This window comes from Eptatretus burgeri, chromosome 1, assembly GCF_056783735.1.
Source record: "Eptatretus burgeri isolate ZD-2024b chromosome 1, Ebu_testis_v1, whole genome shotgun sequence".
NCBI lineage: Eukaryota > Metazoa > Chordata > Myxini > Myxiniformes > Myxinidae > Eptatretus > Eptatretus burgeri.
This window is the reverse complement of record NC_140961.1, coordinates 34,926,560-34,933,280: the sequence shown is the minus strand read 5'-3', so window position 1 is coordinate 34,933,280 and position 6,721 is coordinate 34,926,560. Positions and strand designations below refer to the sequence as shown.

The window sequence follows — 6,721 nt, the reverse complement described above, 5'->3', positions numbered from 1 at the left end:
TCCAGCAAACTTCCCATTGGCGTGTGGACCTTCACGTTCGGAGACTTTGCCAACATACATCGTTCACCCTGTTTGATCTAATCTTCTCCATCGCATTACATGTCATGCCATTAGTAATGGGTTCCAAGAATCTGTTCAATCTCTCCCATCTCTGGTGTCCCAGCTTATCGTGGACTCCCTCCAGCACTGGGTGTTTTCGGTTTACGCGTGAAGTAACAACTGTCTTACTGTCTGTGTCCCCTGGATTGGGTTGATGATCGTCTGAACATTAGTCCATCATCCTCACAGACTCATTTCCATTGTTGTAAAAGAGCCTTCAGATCATTTGGCTCTTTCCTCCATTCCCTTGCTGTTAGTTTTCTCCCCATCTTGCAGAAGTAGGAGAAACTGCTCATCACAGGGTCTGTTACTTGAAAGTTCATTCCTGGACGAAGCTGGCAGCACTTCCTCGCATGGATGTTTGAAACTCGCTGTCACCTCATCATGGACAATACTCATCTCACTACACCAATGTCGCCATAAAAGAATTCTACGTGAACCTCGGTGGGGATCACTGTGACACCCAACACAGTGACTACTTCATGCTCATCCAGATATGCTTTCTCATCACTACAATGTTGTGGCCGTACGTCAGCATTTCGCTTGTGTTTTCCTGCACGATACATGATGGTGAAATGGAACTCAGCCAACTGTGCCGCCCACCATTGTTCGACTGCTCCGAGTCTTGTTGATGAATGTTGATGATGAATGAATGTAACTCAAGCGATTGTTGTCATTGAAGACCGTGAATGCAGATCCAATGAGGTAGCCTCGAAATTTCTCACGTACAACCCTCTTTCGTGCAAGCAACTCGAGTTTCATGCTAAAATAATTATCCTTATTCCTCTCTGCCTCCAAGCAAATCCCTACTTGTATATGCTATCACTCTGTTGCATCCATCTTGCATTTGGGACAAAATGGGCCCCAGATCCAGGTGGCTTGCGTCTGTCTCCAACACAAATGGAAATGAGAAAGCGGGGTAAACCAGAATCGGATCAATAACCAAACACTTATTCAGTGTTTCAAACGTATCCTGACATTCCTGGATTCAATTTCATGCATGATGATTCATCCCTGGTGGAGCTCTCAGGTTCCTTCGATTAGGTCGATAAGTGTATCCAACTGTTCCTACAAGGTTATGGAGGGGTAAGCTGTCTGAGTGAAACCACAAATGTTGCATCGATAGTTACTTGCGAGACCCAAGATGGCCCGGTGCTCATGAACGTTGCTTAGAATAGGCCAATGATGCACATCCTACACTTTACTTGGGAATGAAAACTTGAAAATGCCATCAGCTGATATTGTATGTCCAATGTAGAGCATGCTGGAATGAAAACGGCGACACTTGTTCGGCTCGGTCTTAAGTCCATGATCAGCGAACTTCTTAAGAACCAGACTCAGTCGTTTTAGGTGTTCTTCACAAATGACTTAAAGAAAATGATGATATCGTACAGGTAAACCAAGATCTTCTGCATGAGCCTCTGAAAAGTTTTTGCTGATGTTAAAAGCCTAAAAGACATGCGATTATACTCATAGAGCATGATAAAGACAGTCATGTCAATCTCGCTCGTCCATCTCTATTTGATTATAAGTCGATGGAATGTCTATTATTTGTTAAAGGGTCATGCTGCTCATTGAGTCTGAGGTCTCTTCTCTCTGAAGTAAGGTGAAGGCATCTTTGCAAGCTTTCTCGTTCAGATACGGTAAACAATGCAAAGTCTTAACTGTCCATTTTTCTTACTTACCAATACTATTGGACTTGAATAACTATAGTTACTCTTCCTGATGATTTCCTATTGCAGGAGCTTGGTGATTATGGTCCTGTACCCCCCCCCCCTCTATCGCCACTCCCACCCCCATCCCTCCCTGTAAGTGGTTTTGGTGAATACGTCTGTAGACATGCTGTACAGCTACCTCATCCTCTGTAATAATCTTCTACTTGACAGTGCTGGTTTTCCTGAACTGGTGGTCACTTCCAGACACATCTCTATACTGCGTTAGCAAGTCTGCAACAGCTTCTTTCTTGGCCTTGTCAAGTTCAGCCTTCCAACCAAATTGCAAATCTCATTTTCGAGAGCTTGGTCTCTCCGTTGCCCTTCGAGATAATTGCAGGACACGACCCTCTGGTTGCCCCCCAATCGTTTTAAACTGTATCCCACCTGTCGTACTGCAGCATAGCAAACCAATTGTTCGACTTTTCATAAAAGCACCAAAATTGGTACATATGTTGACTAATGTATTCTGAACAATTCTGGATATGGAGCCACTCGAGATTTTGCCCTGGTCAGCCTTGGCGGCCATTTTCCAAAATGGCCACCATTCTACTTTAACAACATGGGATATCTGTCATTGTTATTCTCTTTGTAGGTTTCTCAGAGGTGATAAATACTCCATGTGATGTGCATTTACAAAGGAAAACAATACAAATGTCATTTGTGTTGATTTATTATATTTCCAACCATTGTATTGGGGAAAAATGGTCATTTTTATGGGAAAATCCATTTTCGCACACAGCATCAGTGACAGGTTCAGAAGTATTTTGTTGTGGTGGTGGTAGTGGTGGAAGTGGTGATGTAATTGGTAATATTAGTATCGTAGTAGTAGTATTAGTGTGGTAACAAGGTGTTTTGTGTCTTTGCAGAATATGGAGTGATTATAATCATCAGGAGCGGAGTCAACACGAGCGGGAGTGACATGTCAAAGAAGTTCCAGCTAGTGCATTCTTCCATGGACCGTGCATCTGTTGGCCCATCCAACACAAACTGGGAACTGTGTGCCATATGCCAGGAGGACACAGCAGAGTCCCTTGTTTGCCCAGAAAATACGAAACGCCCAAACACAGGGAGTGGGTACAAGACACTGGCCGGGAATCTGATGCAGTTTGGAGAGTTGGGCTTACTACCCAGAACGCTGCAGCTTGATAGACTTGATGAAGGAGAGGGCATCGAGGCCGCACTGGTTGCTCACAAAGCTGTCTATCATAAACGATGCGTGCTTCGTTTTAATACAACAAAGTTGCAAAGAACACAGAAGAGGCCAGCAGGAGGCAGCTCATCTGGTGAAGGCAATGCCGTGCCAGGAAAGCGCACCAGGTCACTCAGTGCAGAAATAAGTACCTCTAGTCAACCCTCATGCTTCTTCTGAAGACAGTCTGGTGTGGACACCGAACATGAAGCCACCACCTTCAAGATTGATCAGCGTGTGCGGCAATGTGCAACACAAATTGGAGACCACGAACTGCTGGCACGGCTCAGCATGGGTGATATGCGAGCTCTTGATGTCAAGTATCATTCCAAGTGTTTAATGTCTCTCTACAATCGCGCAAAGTCCTCTGTCAATGCTGAAGACAAGACTGGTCATGAAAGTGTTGTCTCTGGAATTGTGCTGGCAGAACTTGCCCTTTACATTGAAGATATTCACCTACAAGAGGGCACATCTCCTGTATTCAGACTTGCCGACCGAGCAAACCTGTACGTGAACAGAATGGAGCATTTTGGAGTTCCCTTGGACACGAGAGTGAATACGACAAGGCTGAAAGAGCGCCTACTAGCCCAGCTCCCAGGCCTATGGGCACAGAGCAAAGGACGAGATGTCCTGTTGGCACTTGATGAGGACATTGGCGAGGCACTTGGCAAAGCCTGCGAGCTGGACTGTGACAGTGAATTAGTTTACCTCGCTCGAGCTTCACAGATAGTTCGTCGATACATGTTTGAGGAAGCCAACTCATTCACTGGCTCATTCAAGGAAGGCTGCCAGCAGGAGGCTCTGCCACCTGTGCTACTTTCACTGGTAAATATGGTGCTGCATGGACCCTCCATCAAGAATCAATTTGATGCTCCTTCAAGACAGGCAGCTTTGTCCATTGCACAGCTGCTGAAATTCAACGGTGCCAAGCATCGCCAGAAGCAGAAAAGAAGCACCTCTCCTGTTGGTACAAAGACACAAGAACATCCAGCTGTCAGACATGCCACATCTCAAGAACCGCCTCTGCCAATGTACATTGGCCTGATGCTGCACGCTAAGACTCGCAAGAGGGAACTAGTGGACGAGCCCTTCACTTGTGGTCTCAGCATCTCATACGACCGTGTCCTGCGCCTTTCTGCAGAGATGGGAAACCGGGCGTGTCAGATGTTCCAAATAGAACAAGTGGTCTGCCCGCCAACCCTGCGTGGTAGTGTGTTCACGACCGCAGCTGTGGACAACATCGACCACAACCCTAGTTCCACAACAGCAAAGTCTTCGTTCCATGGAACAGGGATCTCTCTCCTGCAACATCCACTGTGTGCAGATGGAGGAGTGGAACGTGGGATTGTCATCACTGGTGGGCCTGCTGTATCAAGGACTGTTGACCATCTACCTAAGTACTACACTGAGGTACCACCCGTTGCTTCCACTGTCAAGGGCTCAACAGTACCGGCCACCTCCATGACTTCTCTGAAACGGGCCAGCTTTGCAGAGCATAAGGAGAAAGAGTATGAGTGTCTGGAGAACCTGAGAAGTGCGCTCGAAGTACAAGATGTGACCACAGATGGAGTCTTTCAGAAGACATCATGGGCTGCATACCATGCCAGCCACCAGGAGCCTGGTCAAGCGATCATCACGCCAACTTCACTGCTTCCTCTGTTCCATGAGAGTGCACACACAGTCGCAATGATCAGACACTCCATGGATGTGGTCAGAAGTGCCATTGAGCATCTCAACCCGGGCCAAACGCCTGTTCTGGCTTTCGACCAGCCACTGTTTGCTCTTGCGAAGCAGATACAGTGGAAGTGGCCTGAAACACATGGGAAAGACAAACTGGTGGTGATGTTGGGAGGCCTGCATGTCGAGATGGCAGCACTGAAGACACTAGGTGACTGGTTGCAGGGAAGCGGGTGGACGCATGCACTCGCACAGGCAGAGATTGCTACTGCAGGAACCGCTGACTCCTTTCTTCGGGCCTCTCACGTCACACGCACAATAAGGGCACACCAGCTCACAGCGGCTGCCTTGTACATACTCCAACGACGTGCATACGATCAGCACAGCGCCAGTGCAGAAGATGACCAGCCTCCCGAGGACTTCGAAGACTGGTGCCATGAGAAAGAGAACAGCCCTCCCCAGTTTTTGTACCGGGCAACAGTCCTGGATCTGGAGCTCTCCATCCTAATCTATGTGTGATCTCTGAGAGAGGGAGATTTCATCATGTACCTGGATGCTCTCACTGAGATAGTTTCATGGTTCTTCGCGCTGGACCATATAAACTATGCCCGGTGGATACCGGTCCATCTGCGTGACATGGCAGAACTTCCACAACAGCACCCAGAGATCTACAATGGGTTCAAGGCAGGCCACTTCACAGTGCAAAAGACCAAGAGGGCATTCTCAGAAATTCCTCTTGACCAGACACTGTTCTCTCTAATCTTATTCATTCACATGGTAACATGGGACAGATATGGCTCAATTTAATCTTATCCATTCACATGGTAACACGGATCTGGATCCGACTACTATAATTTCTTTTTTAATTGATTCTTCACCATTTCGAGAGAGAGGGCTAAAAATGATATCAAGCATGATATCTCAAAAAGTTGTGGACGGATTCGGACGAAACTTGGTTGGACAGGTTGGGTTTGTCACAAGAACAAATTAATTTGATTTTGGTGAAGATGCAAATCCGGATGTGGATTCGAGATTTATTTAATTTTAAAAGTAATTCTTCACCATTGAGAGATCGGGCGAAAAACGATATAGTTCTGTATAGCATGATATTTCAAAAATGTATTGGGCTCGATATGTTCTCATGGATCAGGCATTACGGAGTGGAGGTATGCGCTCCACCGAATGTCCTTCTTGTTTATTACTTGTCTCTGTACTTCTTTTAAATGTTTATACATCCTGGAGAATTTTAATTTGATTGGACTAGTAACGGAAAATCATTTCAACCATGCGTGAAAACACTGCATTAAATGGTCATACCATTTAATTAAATATGCATAAAAATTTAATTCGACTTAAATTAATTTAATAAAATAACAGTAATGGTCATATGCATTATATGATGAGCAGCAATAATTTTCCACCATTAACCGCACCCATATGGATGTGATTGGCCTTCGACTAATTATGTCGCCACAGGCCCACCCCACCAAGCTGAATGACAGGTGTTGTCCCACCCACCCATCCGAGACCTTCATTTCCCCACATGTGGGTATGCTTACTTTTTGGAATCCTTTCAAGTTTTGAAAATTTTGAGTCATCGTGGACCTTCACGCTGTAAAATAGAGTAGATTTGAGTTTAAACCAAGTACTGAGCTTAAAACAAATTTTGAGTTAAGCTGTCTGAAAAGAAGAATTACAGTCGGGCTATTTGGGGTCTGTTAGTTTTATAGTTCACTGATGATGTTTATCAGCTTCATGGGTGTTGTTGAATTGGGAATCCTCCGCAGATGACTCGAAGGTACTTTATAGGTTTGTATCTTGGTAGATATTTTCAAGGATTTGTGTTATATTAAACCTACGGAATGTCCGCGCAATCCTGCAAAGGAAGTCCACCGACTTCCTGATATAAGGTTGAACCTTACATTAGTCGTGTTCCCTTTCTGGAAGGACCTACTGTTCCCTTTGTTTCCTTTTTTTTCTGGGAAACATTCCCTTTTGGCTTTAACAAGTCCAAAAGTTCATCTTTGAATTTCACCAAATC

General features: G+C 45.4%; 1 pseudogene; it reads left to right on the top strand.

Moving 5' to 3' along the window:
• Positions 1-2,369: 2,369 nt before the first annotated feature.
• Positions 2,370-6,201, top strand: LOC147034216 (uncharacterized; annotated as a pseudogene).
• The last annotated feature ends 520 nt before the right edge of the window (positions 6,202-6,721 follow it).